Source organism: Misgurnus anguillicaudatus, chromosome 13, assembly GCF_027580225.2.
Source record: "Misgurnus anguillicaudatus chromosome 13, ASM2758022v2, whole genome shotgun sequence".
In the NCBI taxonomy this organism is placed as follows: Eukaryota; Metazoa; Chordata; class Actinopteri; order Cypriniformes; family Cobitidae; genus Misgurnus; species Misgurnus anguillicaudatus.
The window spans coordinates 6,581,738-6,600,122 of record NC_073349.2 but is presented as its reverse complement, the minus strand read 5'-3'; the positions used below and the strand labels follow the sequence as shown (position 1 = coordinate 6,600,122).

At 35.5% G+C, this 18,385-nt stretch overlaps 1 long non-coding RNA gene across 4 annotated transcripts; it reads right to left on the bottom strand.

Annotated features, from left to right (window-relative positions):
- Positions 1-10,307: 10,307 nt before the first annotated feature.
- LOC129441721 (uncharacterized) lies at positions 10,308-16,047 on the bottom strand. 4 transcript variants are annotated; one of them, XR_012372856.1, is made up of 8 exons: positions 15,148-16,047; positions 14,889-14,931; positions 14,556-14,658; positions 14,445-14,464; positions 14,169-14,286; positions 13,544-13,915; positions 12,064-12,121; positions 10,308-10,973 (listed from the first exon to the last, which is right to left on the bottom strand). It is a non-coding gene; the product is annotated as an uncharacterized lncRNA (long non-coding RNA). The 4 variants fall into 4 exon arrangements; XR_012372855.1 differs by having other exon boundaries at positions 13,544-13,909; XR_012372857.1 differs by lacking the exons at positions 14,445-14,464; positions 14,556-14,658 and having other exon boundaries at positions 13,544-13,909.
- Between the last annotated feature and the right edge of the window lie 2,338 nt (positions 16,048-18,385).

The following is an 18,385-nucleotide window of genomic DNA, read 5'->3' as shown; positions in this document are numbered from 1 at the left end:
TAATCTGCAAAACCTCGGTTGAGAGACCCGTTTCTATAAGTCTGTCCTCCTCAGAGGCCCACGAACTCATTCGCTCAAGGCAGGGGTGAAACACAGTGCCTCTTGCCTGAGACTCCAGATCCCTCCAGATCAGCCCCTGAAATTGGGAGCCATCTAGAAGGGAGACAGGGCTACGAGCACTTCCCGGCTTAGAGTTATGCATCCATTGTTATCCTGATGTGATGACCCTGAGCCCCCAATATTGGCCTTCTTGGGAAAGGAACCATGGTTTCTTCCATAATACTAAGGCACAAAGCATCTGTGTATGACCTTGATCATGAGGAATGGGTTGCCCCTCAGGGAACCCCATGGTTAAAGGATGGATTCTATATGAGCAGGAGACAACCGTGCCTGCAGTTGTTGAAATCCATATCACGCCCAGAAAAGAGGTCCTCTGTGCTGGAGAAGCACACTTTCCTGGCATTTAGTTGATGGGACATTTTTTCCCTTTAGGCTTCCCATAACTGATCCCAGCTAGAAAGAGATACGTCTGTCATTAATGTTATGTGGCGACAGACTGCACCTAATTTTGGGCCTGTAAATAAATACCCAAAGTTTTTTCATATTCTTAGGGCACAAAGACATATGCGTGTAACCCTGAACAGTGAAAAAGCCAACACTTGCCTTTTTGAGAAAGGAACCATGGTTTCTTCCATAATACTAAGGCACAAAGCATCTGCATGTGACCTTAATCATGAGAAACGGGTTGCCCCTCAGGGAACGCCATGGTTTAAGAATGGATTCTATATGAGCAGGAAACAACCGTGCCTGCAGTCCTTGAAATCCATACCATGCCCAGAAAATAGGCCCTCTGTACTGGAGAAGCACACTTTCCCTGGCGTTTAGCTGATTGGACATTTTTGTCCTCTCGGCCTTCCATAGCCGATCCTCAGATTAATAGAGATGCATCTATCATTAATGTCATGCAACGACAGACCACACCTAACTCCGGGCCTTTAGACAGAAACCCACCATTATTCCATATTCTTAGGGCACAAAGACATGCACACATGACCCTGAACATGTAGAAAAGGCCAACACCGAAAGGAACCATAGTTTCGTCCATAATACTAAGGCACAAAGCATCTGTGTGTGACCTTGATCATGATAAATGGGTTGCCCCGGATCCCCATGGTTAAAGGATGAATTCTATATGAGCAGGAGAAAACTGTGCCTGCAGTCATTGAAATCCATACTACGGATTTCAGGTTCTCTGTACTGGAGAAGCACACTTTTCCTGGCGTTTAGCTGATTTGACATTTTTGCCCTTTTGGCCTTCCATAGCTGATCTTCAGCTTTAGAGAGCTGCATCCATCAAAAATACATGGAGCAGGAAAGTTTTTGCAACATCTTCTATAGACGTCTTTTATGTGTTGAAATTAGACAGCCTACTGACATGTTTGTTGAACATTCAAAAGACATCCACTGAGTATACAGAATGAACGTTTTTGCAACGTCTTTTTTTAGATGTCTTTCATGTGTTGAATTCAGACGTCCTACTGACATGCTTGTTGAACGTTTAAAAGACATCTACTATGGAGCCTGAGACAACCTTCATGCAACATCTTTTATTAGGCGTCTTTTATGTGTTGAAATTAGACATCCTGCTGATATGTTTGTTGAACGTTCAAAAGACATCCAATGAGTATCCAGAATGAACGTTTTTTCAACGTCTTTTCTAGACGTCTTTTTTTTCTCTATTGCACGTCCACAGACATCCAAGAGGAGTCGTAGTCTGACGTTCATACACTGTTAAAAATAAACCGTACATTTTACGGTAGAAAACCGGCAGCTGTGGTATCCAGATCTTTACCGTCAAAAATACGGTAGCAATGTTATTGGTTTTACGGGATTGCACCCATTGTACTGTATATTTTACAAATTTTAAATGTTTTTTTTTACAGTTTATAAATGTCTATTTAACATGTTTATGTTGCTAAAACAGTTTATATCTGTCAAATTCAAGGGTTAACATTGTAATATTTATGGTTCATTACCATTTTTACAGCTCAAAACTATTTATTGTAAAGGTTTATGTTGTACAAATGACGGTTCAGTACCATCTATTTTACAGCTCAGAACTGTCTTATTTAAATGCTACACTGTAAAAAAATCAGTAAAATAGATTACCAGTACTATTTCCATTATTTTTATAGACATTTCCTTTAATTCCTTTAAAATACTGTAGATTTACAGTACATTCTCCGTAGTCTTTACAGACACTTTAATCCGCCTATGAAACGCAACTATGGTGACATTCAACAACAAAGCTTCATGCTGCAATGCATGCTGGGTACCAGGATTGTAGAAAACTCATTCATAACTCCCATCATGCATTGTGACATGACAAAATTGTGCAACTTTCTTACCATTTACTGTCACCATCGTTGAGATTTGTATCCAAAGTGTTGATGTCTAAAGAAACTAAAAAAAGAAACTAACTAACTAAAGCATTACAGCAGTCTTGTTCAAAACAGTGTCATTTGCATAGAGCATCACTTTTTTGTGCTTTATATCTTTAATGTTATTTTATCATTTTATGTTCATAAAATATTTATAAAATTTTATGCATATAAAATTATATGCATGACATACAAGCAATCAATATATCACATGATAGTTTTTCCTACTCCCTCTAGCAATAAACAAGTGGTCTTAATAAAGCACTGTTGCAATTGGTAAAAGAGGAGAGTTAGGTCAATGAAGGTCACAAGGACAAATGCCTAACTAAAGGAAACACTAATTACAATAATGGTGACTTCAAATGAATCTTAAACAACCACAAACTGGAGATTTAATGGGATAAATTTGGTGGAAAATATCCATTTGACTTGTGATTACATCACGTCAGAAAGAATATTTGTCTACTAAATCACGTGTGTGGATGCTGGAATAGTTGAGGACTTGTATCTTGTTTTTACAGCAGTTGTAAACTTATCGTCCATGTTTAGAAAATAATTGTAATTTTATGTTTAAAAGTAATTTTAGTGTGATAAAAATTAGGAACTTGATGACAAATGCCTGCATGATGACCACTATAGTGCAGACTGATATTATTCTAATTTTTAAACTCTATCAACAAGGATTTAGTAAAATATAAACAGATGGTTCAGTATATTGGTAACAAATATATTCTCTAAAAGTTTTAATGTTACATCAATAACGCATAATGCCATATCTATTACGCTGATATTGCTCAATAATTTTTTTTTTCATTTTTATGGTAATACAGTATCTTGTTAATTTTACTGCAATAAACCATATTTTTATATGTTTTTTACTGTTAAATGTAAGGTCTTAGTCTGTAAAACTAATTAAAGTTTTTCACAGTGAATCCTACGGTTATCACATGTTTTGTGAAATACGGTTTTATTCTGTATCATTTATACGGTATTTTACTGTTCAATTTACAGACATTTTTTACAGTGTATGCTGAACCTATACTGCACGTCCACAGATGCCCATAGGGTGAACCAAACAGACGTTCATACACTAAACCTTTTTGGCACGTCCACAGATATCCAAGAGGGGTGCAAAAGTGACGTCCAGACACTGACCCTCTATTGCACCCAAGGCCGCCTTAATGCACGGGCTTACCTGGGCTGAAGCCCAGGGGCCTCCGAAGTTCAAGGGCCTCCCATGTTCGTGTTCATGATGAGCTGAAAATGTCATTTTGTTTTGTAACTTGTCAGGTTTTCTGTCAGTCACTCTAATTGCACGTTACATGTCTGCTGATTGGTGCGTTCCCACCCAGCAAAATCTGGTTGAAAAGACGTCGAAACGACGACTTCTCCAGGCGTCTTAATGACGTGAAATTCTGGTTGAAAAGTGAAAGGTGAAAAGACGTGTTTTTCATGTCGTTGAAAAGACGCCTATAAATCGACGTCTAGAAATAGGCTAAATTTGGTTGAAAAGTGAAAGGTGAAAAGACGTGTTTTTCATGTCGTTGAAAAGACGTCTATAAATCAACGTCTAGAAAAAGGCTAAATTTGGTTGAAAAGTGAAAGGTTAAAAGACGTCTTTTCATGGTCGTTGAAAAGACGTCTATAAAAGGGCTAAATTTCTATATTATTTCCTATGTCTTTCCAAGGGTTTAACCTCATTTTGAGAATGTATTATATAATATTAATTATACTATTATTAGGCTAATAATTATCTCAAAATAGGACAGCTAACATAAAGGTAATACGAATTTATATATCAAATACACATATGACATGAATATTTAATTAATTGGTTTGTTTTTTCAGCCATAATATATCCCTCACCTGGCATGGTTAAGGTTCTTACCTTCATGATCAGTTATCCTTGTTGTCTCACTATTTGACTGCATTTCTAATGACACAGAACACCTTTTGTGTTCTGCTATTTATACCAGAAACTGCCTTTCACATGCATATGATCTGAGATAGGCATACATACATATATGGAATTGATTTAAAATTCAAATACAAAATACTATCACAAATTCACAGATATCACAAATACAAAATACTGTGTGAAAAAATGTATTTTAATACAAATAAGTGGGGAAAATGTGGGCACAATGGACAAAGTGTGGGCATACTAGGCTATCCCAAGCCATCTAATAAAGAGTGGGTACTCCGTGCGTGCCGTGTACACAGCACTACACGATCATTGATGTCCGCTGTTAGTAGATATATAATTGCCCCCTCAGATCTGGTTCGTACCCCCTCTGTTTCATTTTTGTATTCATGGTTAACCCCCAGGGGTCCAAAAACGCGGGGACGCGTTTTGACGTGTTTTCTCCTTATCATAGCAGAATCAACTTAAAATACTCCATCATTAATAATCAAACACTTACGTGTTTGACATCATTTGAAACTCTAAAGGGTCCTCTTAAATTAGTGTACATTCACAATAACAACAGATCTTTGTGTTTTTGTCAAATAAAGAAAATAAACAGGGTGCTCATTCAGACATTTCTGTCTCCACCAGCTGTCTCTCAAATCACGTTACAAAAATTAGTTGAAACTCCGCGAATACTCGTCACACAAACATAATACACATATCCAAAGAAAGCCTGAAATGTCTACTTTTAAACAAGCTAATTATTATCAAAAACAAATATTTCCTGTTTATATAATCTGCACTGAAGTAAAGAGAGTACCGTTTTTCGTGGCTGAGCTCATTATCTATAATGCGGTCACGCCCACACGCTGTTGACATGGTAATGAAGAGACGAGCTGTTCAAACCAGCAAAGCGTAATGTTTGATAAGATTTAAAGACTTTAGCGCATGTTTGGATTATAAACTTTATACACACACGTGAGGAATATCTTCATTTATGTCTGGACATTGAGGAAGAGAAGCGTTTATCTTTAACGTTACCTAAGAAGAAGAACAATGGAAGGCGCAATGGAGGCGGATATATTCCTGAAGAAACTGTAAGTCATTTGTCTTCATTTATATTTGCTATCATGTAATATGTTATGGCTTGTGCAGTTCAGCCTACATAAGCAACCTCAACAGACTGCACGCCTCGGATTGAAAAACGTTCGCATTGTTTACAAACGAGTAACTTACGCGATCAGGCCTAATGGCGGATTTCATTGTTTGCTGTACAGTGTTAGACACAGTTATTCACTTTCGTATCCTTCATGGCAACTTTGAGTAATGCTGCACTGCTGTGTCTTTTAAGTGTGTGCTGTAAGATTCCATGTTTACATGCTTATTTACAAACGAGTACGCGTGATCACGTAATGGCGGATTTCATTGTTACATGCTGTACAGTAGACACTTTCGTATCCTTCATGGCAACTTTGAGTAATGCTGCACTGGGGGGGGGGGTCTACTGTAATATGATATTGTTTACATGCAACGCATTCCATACATTGCGAATTACACGCGACACCGTTTTATTATGAGCTCCGCGTTGTTTACACGGAGACTCGCCTTTTTTTTTTTATAAATTTACCTTGGCCAGTCTACCTAGGTGTGTGAAAGACACTAATCACGTGACCTAATGGTGGCGCAGCGGTAGTGCGTTTGGCCGCCATGTGGTAGACCCGGGTTCGAATCCCGCCTAGGCCAAGTTTTTTTTATACAGTATATTGAGTTTAGGCGACCACCGTTACAAGTGCTATCATTTACCCATCAGTTATGTATGTAAGGGTATTTCTGTGGACAATTTATGCTAACAGCTGTTCATAACTCTCTTACAGGTCTGCATCCCTCTCATCAGTAAACTATGAAGTGGAAAAACATATTCACACTCTTTGGACATAAAGTTGTATGGTAACATGAGCCACATGAAGTTTACAGCTCTGTTGTTTATCAGTTTCTTATACAAGTTAAGTTTTTGAATAGGGTCCTACTGACCTTCATTTCTATTTTGACTATATTGTTAACTTCTTAATAAACCTCAAACAAACATGTTCATTTGTCCTCACATTCTTTACTGTAGTTCCCTCCTCCCTCATTATGCAGCTCATTATGCAGCTCATTATGCGAGCCTTTGTTTGCTAGCTGTCAATCAATCCTTCTCGCATACGGCCCCTCTAAACAAAAAGTGTCTTACAATTTCTAAATAAACATACTGGTTTATGTGAATGAGTAGGCAGGATGATTTTCACATCATTTTAAAGAAAAAACTCTAGACTACTAGATTCTGTTTAGGAAAGTCTTGTTAAAACATGTTTAGTATGGGTTTTGTGGACTTAAATCAGTGACTCAAAATTTTAGCTTTTTAAAAAACCACGCATAAACCTTTTTCTCTCAAAAATACAAACATGTACATACATGTAGCTCATATAATATTTTAGCCCAGTTTGTGCTGAACACAGTGGTATGAGACACTTGCCATTATTATGTTGTAAAGCAACTGAAAAAAGACCAAATGTAAGAGCATGTCAGAACCTCTGACAGTGTCCCAAAATGGTCGGACCCCAGAGGGTTAAAATGTTCAACCTTTTGATTTAAATAATAATTTAACCTTATCCACATGGGATTTAAAATGTTCAGTGACATTACTGTCAGATTCAAACGTCTTTCGCGCTGAGCCAGACGGACGAGCTCAGCGCTGTCATATAGCAACATTATAGTATGCAGAGTTTTCAACCTCATAATGTTTATTTTAGATTTCAGACATTTAAATACACATAAGCACTGGTAAAACAATAGCCTACATTTAGTTTGTAAAATACACACTGATGTCTGTGGAAGCAGCAATACAAATCTATTCACATAAGATAGTAATTTGCAAATAAAAAACAAATATTATTTTCAAAATAATATGTTATTCATATCAGACAAACACAGTGGAAGTATAAAGTTTACTTTATTGTTATAAAGGTTATAATGATACATGTTTGAAAGACGGGGATGCGCACCTCCCTTGCTAAAAATAATTGTGCTTAAATTTACTTTTATAACGTGTACTTATTACATAAATATAATAAACTTTAATACACGTAAGTGTGAATTAAATGCAATCTTTTCGGCGCACTTAATGCACATTAAGTGTAATTAATTTCAAATATATCATATATTAAGTTGAAATAAAATGTAATAAGTTGCCTATAGGCCCGGCTGCAGGAAGAAATGACTGAGGGGGCATTTTAAATTGTTGGGGGTTAACGTATACCATTAATGAATAAATAATACACATTGAGATCTCGCTTTGGAACGACAGATTTTTTAAATGCAGCGCTCCATAAAACACTCCATATGCAACTGCACAGGTAACCAGAAACTCACTAGCAAAATTTAAACAGCGTAATAATCCATATTGTAGACGAGAGTATTCAACGGCAATGGCATTATCCTCACAACATTATTATTGATCAAAACTTTGACAAAAATTATTTTCAAAGGAACTGTATTCTTGTTATTCAAAGATGCACACATTATTCCGCATATGATTTGAATAATAGACGAGAGTATTCATATAACGGCAATGAACGTCTCATATGGCAATAAATATCTACATATTACTTAACACAACAGCATGATACAATTTATAAACGAATAAGGAAGCAGGATTGACATGTAAATTGTATTATTATTACCGGAAAAACAGCAATATTACTGAAATAAACTAAATACGCAAAACACGTTAACCGCATTAACAAGCAATAAAAGTGGAAAAGACATTATTATCTCTTAAAACTTTATATGACAAAAATTATATTTAAAGGAAATGTATTCTTACAGTTATTTAAAGATGCACAAATAATTCCATATATTATTTCCTGTTTAAGAGCACGTTCGTCGGCCTAGCTCTGTTAGCTGCTTGACAGCCTTTGTGAAAAATTTGCGTGCTTAAGTGTATTGAAAGCGTATTTTTTGTGTGCTTAAAATAATAAGAGTATAATTTTTGAGAAGTGCTCTTGCTGATAATATAATATAATTAAAATTAAAGACCACTTAATGTACTTAAATGGAACACACTTTAATGTCACTATTTCTTAACACAAGTGCACTTTTTACAACTGTAATAATATGTATTTAAGTTTAACTTAAAGAAAGTACACTTTCATGACAATATTTCTAAACACATTTAATAAATGATCTTTTTTTGTATTTGTTTGGACATATACAACTCATTATTCATTTATTAAATGTACTTTTGCAAAACAAAAAATTCGATTCATAATTATTTGACTACCAAACTGTTTTATTGTCAGTGTAAGCATTGTGGTTTTTGTTTGTTTGTAATGCATTAAACTGAAATGAATACATATTTAATTACCTAGATTTGTTTTTCAGTATTTTGAGAAGTACATAAAAGTAGTTAAAGTACATACTGTAGAAAGATGCATTGAAATCGCTTTACTGCACTGAAATCACAGTTCAACTGATTGAATTTAATTTTATATTTTTGAATTTATTTGGCAAATTTGTATTTGAAACATTACATTTAATTAATTACATTTAATTAATAATTAAATTAATTAATTATTATAATTAAATTACTATAATTTAATTATATATAATTATAATTAAATGTACTGTTAATATACTTTAACTTATTTTTAATTTCACATTAATTGCTTGACAGCAGATTGAACAGTGCACTTTAACTATATTTTAAAAACACTAGAAGCAATTATGAAAGTAAATATAAAGTTGTATTAAAGACCCACATAAGTTGATGCAAAAAAGCACTCTTAATGGCAACTTATTGGTTTTAATTTCAACTTAATATGTGATACATTTGAAATTAATTACACTTAATGTTTATTCATTTCGCTGAAAACATTGGATTTAAGCCACACTTAAGTTTATTGTTAACCTACATTAAAGTATATTTTAAGTCACATTAATTTCATGTCATCATATTGCGTAGTGCACTTTAAGTAGCCTATAATGTAACACTAGAAGCAATTATGAAAGTAGATATAAAGTTGTAATAAAGTACCAATTAAGTTAACTCTTAATGGCAACTTTTTAATTTTATTTCAACTTAATATATGATACATTTGAAATTAATTACATTTAATGTGCATTAAGTGATTGCATTTAATTCACACTTAACTGTATTAAAGTATATTATATTTATGTAATAAGTACACTTTATAAAAGTACATTTAAGCACGCTTATTTTTCGCAAGGGAGGAGCGCATCCCCGTCTTTTCATTATAACCTTTATAACAATAAAGTAAACTTTATACTTCCACTGTGTTTGTCTGATACGTCGGCAAATTATTATTATTTGAAAATAATATTTATTTATTATTTGCAAATCTTATTTGAATAGATTTGTATTGCTGCTTCCACAGACATCAGTGTGTATTTTACAAACTAAATGTAGGCTATTGTTTTACCAGTGCTTATGTGTATTTAAATGTCTGAAATCTAAAATAAACATTATGAGGTTGAAAACACTGCATGTTGTGACAGCGCTGAGCTCGTCCGTCTGGCTCAGCGCGAAAGACGTTTGAATCTGACAGTAATGTCACTGAACATTTTAAATCCCATATGGGGATAAGGTTAAATTATTATTACAATCAAAAAGTTTAACATTTTAACCATGAATACAAAAATGCACAAATCAGATCTTGAGGGGTCAATGCAACGCCGGGCCATATGGCATCATTGATGTCCGCTGTTACTAGATATATAACTTTTTATTAAATAATTATATTGTATTTTTTTGTATTTATGTCCAAGTTCAAAATAAAACTCTATAAACCGCTCCATTTTGAATGTATATAAACCATTTCACAACTGAGAGGTTTATAGAGTTTAATTTTGAACTTGGACTTAGAAAGAAATACAATATAATTATTTAATAAAAGGTTATATATCTACACTCTTAAAATGAATGTGTTAAATTAACACATCTTGTGTCTAGTTAAGGACAACACATCTAGTGTGTTGTCCTTAACTGAACACATCTCTGTGTTATTTTTGGAATAACACACTTTGTGTTGTTTTAACACATCTTGTGTTGTCCATTTCATTTATTTGAGCTCACAATCTACACGAAATGACACACAATGTGTTAAAATAACACATAATGTGTTAAATAGTTTAACACAAAACAATGTGTTAAAATTAACACATCCTTTCTTAGAGTGTACTTACAACAGACATCAATGATGCCATATGGTGTAGTGCTGGGTACACGACACGCACGGAGTACCCACTTCTTTATTAGATGGCATGGGGTAGCCTATTTCTAAATTTGAAATATTTAATATTAACTTAATAATCATCTTTATGCTGAGAAGTCAAGCAGCATAAGTTAAGTGACAATACTAGACCATTTTGGAGTGAATATTAAATATTAATATTAAATTACTTATATTTAACCACATAAAACCACTTATTACTAAACATAAAAAGCAGGTCCAAGAACAATATGTCTCCTCATGGGCACCAGTTGACATTTTCTCATCCAATTCCTTCTTCATCCTGCTCTCGGTCACTCCAGGTGTGTTGTCCTGGTTGCATTATGGTTACAGCATCTAAGTGAGAACATAAAAAAATTAAATGTTAACATTAAAAACAGGGGTTGTCTTAAAAGGTAAAGCATGATCAATCCAATTAGGTACACTAATATTTAAAGGAATGTATATTTTATTTTACCTTTGTTATTTAGTCCCAATTATGTATTGCTATACTCCATTTAAAACCTTAAAGCGATACTTCAGACAGATTTTAAAATTACCCCATGATGTACTCACAATCAGTAACTCCAGATACACATTTGGAGTTATTCTAGTAAATGTCCGAGCTTAATATGGGAAAAAACATGGATCAGGGTACATTTTCTGACTTTCCAAAGAAGTGCAGCCTTTAAAGAAGTAATCCACAGCGCTCCAAGGGTCTTCTGTGGGTAATCGATGCTATATAGTAAGAAAAGATAATGTTTTAAACTTTATAAACTATAATAACTAGTTTCCAGGAACGATGTCTTGGACTCACATGATTCAATGCGCAATGAGTGGCAATATTTGAGTATGGATTACCTCTGTGAAGGATGAATGCACTTTATTGAGGTTTAAAGTCAGAAGGTGTCCCCTAACTGTTGTTTTCTACCATTATAAAGCTTGGAAGCGCAAGTAAAAAAGGGGCCGTTTACACTTGGTATTAAGATGTGCTGTTGTCGATCGGATCACAAGTGGACGATGCTAAAGACAGGTGTAAATGATCTTGAGCTCGTCCACTTTTGACCACATTCAGAGGTAGTTGAAAACACTTTTGATCGGATTGCTTTTGTAGTGTAAGCGCGCATGTGGTAGAATGTGTTCCAACAGCCACAAGAGAATATCAAAGAAATATCAAAGAAAGCTTTTACATATAAATGTACAAAACACTGTGCAGCATGTTTACTTACCAGCAGCGGACTCTGACATAATATTAGTTGCGTCCATTTAAACCCGTCATTACTCCTGCTCATATTTAAATGACAGCATAAGGAAAAAAACACACATCTTAATACCAAGTTTAAACAGCCCCAAAAACACAATCACTTTACCAAAGTGTGTCATTCTGCTTATAAAAGAAATGTGCATGCAGTGAGCAAAGACGTTTCTCATGATGATGACGACTCACCTTTATGGATTCAGTCTTGCATAAGCAATGTGACACGAAACAGGAATTTGCAGAAATACTGATGGGAAAGGAAAGAAACTGAAGTAAGTTTCAAGTTAGACAACTGTTCCCATATTTATCAAGCTTCTGAAAGTGCCATTTTTGTCTTAAGTACTAAGAATTCATGAAATATACTCCTACTTTCAATCTTAAGTATAAAAGCAAGTTGTCAAATTTCTTAAAGCTAAGAATCACTCTTAGGGGCCAATCACACCAAACGCATTTATGGCAGTTGCAGGCGCCTTTTCATTAATTATATTCTATGGGCAGGGAGTATTTGCGCACTGTTTATGCGCGCCGAACGCCTTGCGTTTTTTGCCACCAGCCGCAGCACACGCTTTTGAAGGAGCGCTGAGAGCAGAAAATCAGCTGACGTCATTCGCATCTTTCCATTGTCCAATCGGATGGGGGGAGAGGCGGGCCTTACGGTGTGGTGAGGGAAGTTTACAGTTGCTTTGAAGAACCGGACACCACTCACTCACTCTCCTGCGTGTTTTTGCACCTCTCACCCTCAAACAAGGTCAGAGCAAGCGTCCTCTTTTTAAAGTTTCTGCTAATATGACAGTTAATAGCAAAATAATATCACGCTTCAATATTTGATTGACAAGACAGCTGACTCGTTGGTTGCTAGCAATATGAAGAGCCGCGTCACACTGCTCTTTTTAAAAAAAAACGCAGTGCGTCGCGCCTTGCATTTCCAAGCATTTAAAGCGCGTTTGGTGTGATTATTTGAGAAAAATAAAACTGAATTCCGGACAAAAATTTTATGGATTTCATAGGGTCCTACTAGATGCCGCTCCTCCACGGCTTTAAAGAATGATTCTACAGCCCTAGAAATATGACATCAAACACGGAACAGGAAAGGAGATTCCTGTGGCAGACACCCTCTCCAAAAAGTCCATAGCAACAAAACATGACAATCTCATCAAAGATATGGACATGTAGATTCCAGTGGCGGCTCGTGACTTCTCATCCGAGGGGCGCGAATTCAAAATAAGTGTTCGGAGTATCATGTGTGTGGTTCCCTTTTCCAAAATATGTGTCATGGGTGTGGAGAGATCATGTGTGCATCACGTGTTTTGTCAAAATAAGTGCCTGCTGCACTAGCGTCAAAACCGTTTATGATAAAAGAGACGCTAATGTTCCAAAAGGCACTCCCTTAACATTAAAGTCTGATTAGGCATGAGATTATGCGAGTATCTGGCAAACATGATCGTCTCTTTTATCATAAACCCTTTGACGCGTCTGCAGCAGGCACTTATTTTGGCATGACACGTGATGCACACACGATCTCTCAAAGCGCAGAACACATATTTTGAAATGACGTACCACACACACATGACGGGTTACATACATGTTGTGACGAACTTCGCATCGTGCGCCCTCAGAAAAAGAAGTCACCAGCCGCCACTGGTAGATTCACTTAATTATAAAAACTTACCAGTCAGTGACACAAAGCTCCAACAGATCCGTACCGAGGCAGTTTTCAGCGGCTCAGATAGATGATCTTGGTTGGATGGCCTGCAAAGAGGAGACAATTTCCCACATACATTATTGACTTTTAAGACAAACTTTCATTGACCAGTGAAGATTAGAAAATAGTCATATCTGACCTGAGATATGCGCACACGCTGAGAAGGCTAAGCTAAGAGCACGAAATGTTATTCTGGCTAGGAATGTGTAAGCAGACAGAACACATGATCGAAAGATGGAGTACTTGCCTGGTTCAACATAATTCAAATACCAAGGAACCCATGATTCCTCATGAAATACCAATCAGACCGTGGCAGGTATTAGCTTCAGACCTCTTCACCTCTGACAATGAATAAATGGTTAATTTAGATAACTATTACCATTTCTTCCAATTAGACAAACTCAACACTACTATGTCTGCCACTGTCATCAGCAAGCTTAGTCACTTTCGCGAGACATGGCATACCAGTGAAATGAAAAGTTCCACAAAATCAACACAAAGAGTTTAAAGACTTTGCAAAAACATTAAGTTTCACACACATTGGCCCACATGACTGATCCCTATCACATTTTGGTAGAGTATAGGAACACACCTGTTGACAACCTCTTCATGTCTCCAGACCAGCTCCTCATGAGTCGCAGACCGTGATCCATACTGCCAACCACAAACCAGCAGCTCCTACCTGAGATTGTCAATTTCACAGAAACATGCTACAATGGAGTAAACAGCAGCATCATAAAAAGTATTATTATCGTAGTTATACGAGCAAGTTTGGTGGTACAAAATAAAACGTAGCGCTTTTCTATTTCTTTCAAACGAATGGCGATGTAATATTCACGTCAGTACTAAAAGCTCAATTTGTACTTACTCTAAGTCTCCTTATTTGCACTACAAAAAATGAAGAACAAGACAGAAGCAATAATAAGAGAAGTGCTTAGGATACCATAATTCATATCTACACTGTACTAGTTTTTCTTACCCCATAACAAGTATGTTTAGTGCTGTAACTGTATATGTTTTACTGGCTCCTGAAGGATTATCTTATAGTTGTCTTTGCTTTATATATCTCTATGCTTTTATTGCTATAAAAAATAAAGCAGACATATAGCCAGTGTCACTGTTTGATTAGTATGAATGAGCTGTGTTTTGACCCCGAGCAAACTGTACATAAAGTCAAAATGAGATATGACTATTTCATTAGTTATAACTATTTTATTTATCATTGCATTGAAGAGACCAACATGCTATTTCACTTTTGAGCACTTACTTCTGATTCTGGTGGCTGTGAAAATATAAACAAAGTAATACTTACTCTTTAGCCAATAGAAAACATCAAGACACACCAAGAAAAGGATCTGAAAGAACTAACAATAAATATACAACAGTTATTTATTCAGAATGGCCTTTTAACATTTTAAAGTAGACTAGTTAATGTAATTTTGATAGGGAGCTGAACAAAGCACACATACATTGCAATACATGGAGTAAACTTGCAATATAATTTTTTAAATACATTTAAGAAAAAAGCACAACACGTTTTTATAAAAGATATAAAACAAATATCCACTAACGTTAACTGCTAGCTCACAGCTGTGCCACGAGCTCAATCAGGCTAGCCGTAAGCTGAAAAAAGCCCACACTACAATACTTGGAGTAAACTTGCATTATAATTAACTAAACAATTTAAAATACATTTAAAAACAAGCATAACACGATTATATAGAAGATATAAAGACAAATAAAAGATTTCCATTAACTGACCTGCTCGTCACCTGCGCGACGAGCTCAGTCAAGCTGACAGCGCTCGAGCTAACATTACTAACAAACGATAAACATTCAAATTGATCATTTATTAGTCGTATCGACATATACTGACAACTGAATTAACATCCCTGTGAACTAATTTCAATAAAGTAACCACGAATTTAAGGAAACTTACCCCAGAATCGACCACAAAACAGAAACACTTGTCTGAGGAGAAAATCAGTAAATCCAGAACGAGCATCTCCCCTTTGAATAATCACGTGATCACAAAGCATGAGACGGACACGCGCCTCTGCCAATTATATCATATTAAAAGAAAATAAAGATATTTGTTAAAAGATGAAAACGAAGTGCTTCTATCAGTGCTGTACAGGACCGAAATGACCTGTTTAGAGCACATTTAACATATTTATTTAATTAAAATAAACAGAAATATTAATAGACTTTAAACAAAGCATGTGTTTCATTATCGTTCAATGTGCTCAGTATTTATACATTCATGCATATTTTGTCAGGATTATTATTGAATGGAGACACGTTGAAAAGTGGTCCGAAAAAGACGTCTAATTTTAGGCTAAATTTGGACTGAATTAGACGGACCAAACAAAGACCAGTTTTCAACGTCTTTTTTTGGACTAAATGAAGGTCATGACGGGCCGACGTGATTTAGCCCAAAAAACAACGTCTAAATGACGTCTTGTGCTGGGTGGGTTGTAACTTACCGTAAAATAAAATATCAGATGTAACAGATTTTTCTATTCCGCGTAATGTAATTAAGTGTGCGTTGTCAACTTGACCTTTCTGCATGTTAGACTGAGTGTGACAGAGAAACGGGAAATAATCCACCAACAAATGAAAGAGTCATTTCTGAAATTTTATAATAAGCACCAGTGAGGTGCAGGTCTCTCTCTCTTTCGCGCGCGTGCTCGCTCTCTCTCTCTTTCGCGCGCGTGCTCGCTCTCTCTCTGTGCTCTTGACGTGCAGCTGAGTCTCTGGCATGCAGAAGTCTCTCCAAGCGTGCGCAAGAAACGTTGCCGCTAAATAAAGAAAAGAGTTCCCGCACATAATGCTGTTAGTTGTTATAGTTTACTCGCGTTTATATCAGTGACGCGTGCGCAGCTGCAGTGATGTAGTTTGACGCGACATTAGCTCACAGTACACACATCTGTTGGTTTAGATTAGAAAAACGACAGAGATGCAACGGTAAAGGTGCAAGTCTAGAAAGTAAAGAGCGACAAGACCATCTCAAATGATCATCCCCAAATAGCACCATTCATATTTATAATCTCCTTATCTAAAGATCTTATACAGGTATGTTTTGTGCATATTCATGCTTGTTATGCTTATGTATGCATAAATACTAAATACAATGCATACTATATCTTCAATAGCCTACAAAATAAATAACTGATTAAAAAATAAGATTTTGTCTATAAAGACTTATCTTTTGTTATCATTAATGCATTTTCACTTTAAAACTAACTTTAACTTATTATATGCTTAAAACTGTGCTGAGCATTTGGTTAGTGAGTGACAATGAATTTTCTGCAAATTTGTATATTCCAAAAACTATATAAACATAAAGCTTATAAACATATATACTTTCACACATTTTGGTTTTATTATCACCACATGTTGCTGTGTGTGGTTGTTAAATAAAGTGTCTTGTGTTTATGCTCAAGTAGGCTCAGTGATATGTTAATAATGATATTATGGTGTTTTCTGGGTCAACGATGGAATGTCTCGAAAGAAACTACTTCATTTTGTAATGTAGATTATCTAGATATTACACTTAAAAAAACTATAAATCGAGGGTATGGGGGGCCTACAAAACCTCTCAGCCCCAGGGCCTCACATTAGGTTAAGGCGGCCCTGATTGCACCTCCAGCATATGATTAAAAGTGGGTCTGAACTAACAGACGTTATACAGACATGATCTGGACATCTCCCAGACGTTTCATGTTTGCTGGGTAGCCTACGTGAATTCACACTTTTTTTGCTGAGAACAAGAGAAAACAGTACTCGTAAAGAGCATGGGGTAAGCGCATACAGAGGAGCATGCGCATATCACACGTGCACACTAAAGGAATAATTTCCTCAAAAATAAATAAATAAATAATCATTAGAGAACATTCTGTATAAGTTATTTTTAGGTTATATAAAAACAACCATCCAGCAACATTATGGGTAAGTTATTTTATGATTCCAAAATATCCACAAAAATAACCATTAGTGAATGTTCTGTTTGAGTTATTTTTAGGTTATTTAAAAATAATCACCTGTAACGTGATGAGGCAGTTATTTTATGGTTCCAAAAATAACTTTTAGAAAACGTTTTGTATAAGTTATTGTTAGGTTATTTAAAAATAACCACCCTGCAATGTTATGGGAACGTTATTTTATGGTTCCAACCCCCCCCCCCAAAAAAAAAAACCATAAGAGGACGTTATGTATAAGTTATTTTAATTTATTTATACAATGCAATGTTATGGAAACAATATTTATGGTTGCAAAAAATAACACATAAAAAGAACGTTCCCAGAACTATTATTTGGTTCCACAAAATAACCAAAAACTAACGTTAGGGGAATGCAGTGTTTGAATTGAGGGGTCTGGGGGGGTCCTGCACCTCCTATAAGCCTTGAGGTATCGGGTCCACTGGTTTTTATTAAAATTAAAATACTACATGATGATGAATTTAAAATTCTCATGTTGAGTTGCCACAAAGCGATACTGTCCATTACAATTTCCCAGTAAACTAATTCAAATGATTTCTGTCAAATATAAACTCTCAAGTGCACCTCATGCTGTTTTCTGGAGGAATTGACAGACGAGTTGTGGATTATTTTCACCTCATTGAGAATCTTAATTAAGAATCTTTAGAAATCTTCAGGATTATGTTTTTTTATTCTTCTCAAACTATTATTTCATAACAGTGGCGATGCTAGATTGTAGTTTTTCTATCAATTTTGCAGGCTGTCAGTTTGAGATACATATGTATTTTTTAAGAAGTGTATTTTAATCTGTAGTTCACAAACTAAAACA